We start from the raw sequence: 5,183 nt of genomic DNA on the forward strand, positions 1-5,183 counted from the left end.
GGTCTGCCTGGGGGCTGATGCAGACCTGAGCACCTTGGCATCTTTAATGCACATGAATTTTCATGGCAGGGATCCCAGTGTTTTCAGCAGGTCCTGGCTTTCCCAGCCAATCTGATTCTGTTCCTGAGGTTCCATCATCAACTCTAATAGCCTGGTTGTTATTCCCTGTTTGCTTTCAACATGGATGGAGGGAGTTACATAATACTCAGTGCTGAACAATGGTGTGGGCCACACCATGGATACAGCTCCTGTGAAGGCAGCTCCTGAGGGGTGACTGCCACCCAGTGACAGTGCTCTGTCCCTCTGTAGTTGGCTCTGGGTCTTGGCATCTGGAATCCCCTTCTCAAGAGATGGAGGAAGAGCACTGTGGTGGCTCAGAGAGGGTCCTGGGGACAGCTAGGTCTCAGGTCAAATCCTGACTCTGCCATTTGGATGACCTGGGGCAAACTGATTAAACCCTAGAGCTGCAGTTTTCTCATCTATAAAATGGGGATAAAATACTTCCTTCAGTGTTCCTGGGATGGTTAATGGGTTTGTCACCTTGGAAGATCTTATTAAGCAGTGATCATAGTCATTTTATTAGGTGTAAGAGAGTATTCATGGTGGGACGCCTGCACTGATAATGGTGAGGTTTCCTCCTCTAAGCCACAGAAGCATAACGACAAGATCTGGACATGCTGGAAGAAAAATCCACCAGCTGGGTGTGGTGGTGCATGCCCATCATCCCAGCTACTTGGGACGCTGGGGTGGGAGGATCGCTTGAATCCAGTAGGTTGAGGCTGCAGTGAACTATGATTGCATTGCTGCATTCCAGCCTGGACAACTGAGTGAGAGCTTGTTTTTTTCTTAAAAAAAACAAGAAAAACCCCAGACCAGGCACCGTGGCTCATGCCTGTAATCCCAAGACTTTGGGAGGCCAAGGCAAGTGAATCACTTGAGGTCAGGAGTTCGAGGCCAGCCTGGCCAGCATGGCAAAACCCCGTCTCTACTAAAAATACAAAAATTAGCCGGGCATGGTGGTGGGTGCCTGTAGTCCCAGCTACTCAGGAGGCTGAAGCAGGAGAATTGCTTGAACCCAGGAGGTGGAGGTTGCAGTGAGCTGAGATTGCATCACTGCACTCCAGCCTGGGCAACAGAGCAAGACCCGGTCTCAAAACAAAACAAAAAAAGAAACCCAACAACAACAAAATCAGGGTTTACTGAGCTCTAACACTTGCATTTTGGGAGGGCAACCCTTCCCCACTCTCAGGCTGTGTGGTTTAGACAGGGCTGATCCCCTCCCAGCCCCAAGGTTGCACATGTAACTCAGGCCTGGGCAATTACTATGGTCCATCCCCTTGGGCACAGTGATTGGTCCAGGGATAGGCATGTGACCTCACTGTGGCCAATAATATTTCTTTCCTGCCACTTTCCTGCTGAGATTAAATCGGGAGTTTGTTGAGCCCCTGGAACCAGCCAAGCCTGAAGCCATGAGACTTTGAGTATGTGAGTCAATAAATCCCTTTTGACTTAGGTTTTTTTGTCATCATAAAAATAGAACACTATTCTGAGCCCTGTGGCTCCAGAGAAGAAGAAAACTCTTGGCCCCTTGTAGGCTAAATGTAGTGACTTAGCAAGTCAGGCAACTCCAAGGCAAGTCCTCTGAGAGGATGTGCAGGACCACATCCATCAAGCAGCTGTCTCACCTCCCCATGACAATTCTGTAATTCCACTCCATCCTGTCCGTGCCGAAGGGATCACTTCCTGTACCTCCATGGAGCTGTAGTGCTTTGCGAACCCTAATTAACATTAATCCTGGTATGGTTCTAAATGTGCTCTAATTTTCCCACAGGAAGCTCTCCTAAAGGACTAAAGAATGAATGTAATTTGCAAGAGAAATAAAAAATATTTATAAGCATACAAAGGCAAATGTGGTCAAGAGAAAGAGCTATGCAGATGTGACAAGCCACTGATTTTCTCAACGATGGCATAATTATGGCCCTTTACACCTGGACAGATCTTCAGATTTTTTTTTTTTTTTTTGAGACAGAGTCTCGCTCTGCCGCCCAGGCTGGAGTGCAGTGGCATGATCTTGGCTCACTGCAAGCTCCGCCTCCCGGGTTCACGCCATTCTCCTGCCTCAGCCTCCCGAGTAGCTGGGACTACAGGCGCCCGCCACCTCGCCTGGCTAGTTTTTTTGTATTTTTTAGTAGAGACGGGGTTTCACTGTGTCAGCCAGGATGGTCTCGATCTCCTGACCTCGTGATCCGCCCGTCTCGGCCTCCCAAAGTGCTGGGATTACAGGCTTGAGCCACCGCGCCCGGCAGGTCTTCAGATTTTTAACAAGGGGTAGTGGACTTAAAGGCCGGGTGCAGTGGCTCACGCGTGTAATCCCAGCACCTTGGGAGGCCGAGGCAGGTAGATCACCTGAGGTCAGGAGTTCGAGACCAGCCTGGCCAACATGACGAAACACCATCTCTACTAAAAATACAAAAATTAGCTGGGTGTGGTGGTGCATGCCTGTAGTCCCAGCTACTCAGGAGGCTGAGGCAAGAGAATTGCTTGAACTCAGGAGGTGGAGGTTGCAGTGAGCCAAGATCGCACCACTGCACTATAGGCTGGGTGACAGAGCGAGACTCTGTCTCAAAAAAAAAAAAAAAAAAAGTGTAGTAAGTAATGATAAAATTACAACTAGTGATGATTTCACTGATTTTTCAGATTTTATTGAATTATCTTGATATTTGCCAATTCTTGATATAGAATGAATACCTGAAGTTTTAATCTTTTAATAGTTGCATAATGCAGACAGTGTAGATTTAAATGAATCAATTAACCAGGTGGAGTTTGTAAACCTTGAATAAAGATTTGAGCAAATGGCATTGCCTTATATTCACAGGAATTTGAATCAGCATAACTTTTTGGAGAGCCAGTTAATGTGAAATTTCTAAACTGCGTATCTTTTCATTTGACAATTCATTTTTTAGGAATACATCCCGAAGAACTAATCTTGCACATGTATAATGGTGCAGGGATAAGACTGTTGCTTTTTGACAATGAAAAATTGTAAATGACCTCAAATGTTTGGCAACACAAAAATTGGTTAAACAAATTACAGCATATCCAATGATATAACTGTACAACATCATAAAATTATCATATGGAAAAACATTTAAATGCCATGGAAAGATGTTCACAATATATAATTACATATGAAGAGCAATTTGAAACAGTACATATCATGTGAACCCATTTTTAATAAAAAAACCATGTCAAGTATGCATAGGAAAGGGACTGGAGAAATACATTAAAATATTAGAAGTGTTTATCTTTTAAAGATGGCAGTTTTGCTTTTTTGAATATTTGTATCTTTGAGTTTCTGTGAGGATCAAAGAATTTGAAAAATATTGATTTATGCCACATCAGAACTAATAATAATAATAATAATTTAACTCTCACAAAATCAGTTTAAAAGAAATAGAATTTTCTACCTTTTTTTTTAACCATTTGACTTAAGGTCTCAGGCTGTCTTGTTGATGGGAGAAATGCATATAACAGTCCACTTGGGGCTTTTCCTGAACCCACCATGATGGTTGATTTGGCTGTCCACTTGCCTGGATGAAGGGGTGCCCACATAGCTGGGAAAGCACTGTTTATCCTCAATGCTCCTGCAGGGACTGGGGCTGTCCCTCTTCTGCTGAAAGGGAAGCCCAGGTGGTTTGGTATTTGATTAGGATGATTGGGCTGTCCCAGGTGTGCTTGTGAGGATGTTTTTAGAGGGGACTGGCATGTGAGTCTGTGACCTGAGTATGGAAGCTCCTCCACTGGCGGGGGCCCAGATGCAGTAAAAAGGTAGGGGGAGGGTGAATGCTTGGTCTCTTCCACATCTGGGTTGCCTTCTTCTCCTGCCCTTGACATCGAACTCCAGGTCCTCCAGCTTTTGGACTCTGGAACTCACACCAGCCCCCAACCTTGCAGGCTCTCAGATGTTCAGCTTGGACTGAGAGTTACACCATCGGCTTCCTTGGTTCTGAGGCTTTCGGATTGGGACTGAGCCCCACCACGGGCTTCCCTGGGTCTCCCGCTTGCGGATGGCCTCTGATGGGACTTTTCCACCTCCACAATCAAGTGAGCTGATGCCCCTAATAAATCCCTTTGCATAGCTTTCATTCTGTGTATATGTTTTTTTTTTTTAATTATTTTTTTATTTTTGGTAGAGACAGGGTTTCACCGTGTTGGCCAGGGTGGTCTCGAACTCTTGACCTCAGGTGACCCGCCCACCTCAGCCTCCCAGAGTGCTGGGACTTACAGGTTTTCTGTCTTTCTGGAGACCCTGACTAAAACACCACCTTTCTTAATTAGGCTGCTTTTTGCTGCAAGTAACGGATGTCCAAACAGCAGTGTTTAAACAATGCAGTTCATCAGCTCAATGCAGAGTATCAGCTCAGTGAATGCCCCTGGCCTTGGGACCGCATTTCTGGGGTGACACGTTGGCTTGAGGATGTTGCCAGGATCTGTCTTTCCACTCTCCCACCAGTAGCTGTCAGTGGGCACTGTGGTGCCTCATGGGCACAAGAGGCTGCCAGGGTCCTTCCCATCACACTTGTACTCAACAAGTTGCCAAGAAGGAAGAGGGTAGAGGGCAAAAAGCAACTTTGTCTCTCTTGTTTGATCAAGGAAAGTGGGCCTCCTCCAGCTCCTCTTTACCTCTCATTGGTCACTCGGGCCCCCATGCTTCTTCCAGAACCGTCCCTGGCTTGAGGGAATGTGGTAGGCTGAGATCTGTTAGGATTCTGACCCCGTCCCCAGGGCTGGGCATGTTGCCACTCAAATAGGGAGCCTCTTGGGAAGGGAGACAGGGCTGCATCTAGTTCCTGGGAGTCTTGGGTTGTGCTGAGGCATGGTGGGTGGAGAAGGGATGGTTGGCTTAACTCATCCATCTTGGTTAACAGACCCTGGGGTTGGACTGCTTGGGGTTAAACGCGATTCTGCCATATGCTAGCTGACGGTGCAGCCATGGAAAAATTGCTTCACCTCTCTGTGCTTCAGTTTTCTCAGCCAATAAAATGGTTATGGGATTAAATGAATCAAAACACGCAAGCCCAAAAGAATTGAAAACAGGTATTCTAACAGAAAATTATACAGCACTGTTTACAGCAGCACTATTCATAATAGTGTTTCCAAGGTAGAGAACAACCCAAATGTTC

This window comes from Macaca fascicularis, chromosome 11 (assembly GCF_037993035.2).
Source record: "Macaca fascicularis isolate 582-1 chromosome 11, T2T-MFA8v1.1".
NCBI lineage: Eukaryota > Metazoa > Chordata > Mammalia > Primates > Cercopithecidae > Macaca > Macaca fascicularis.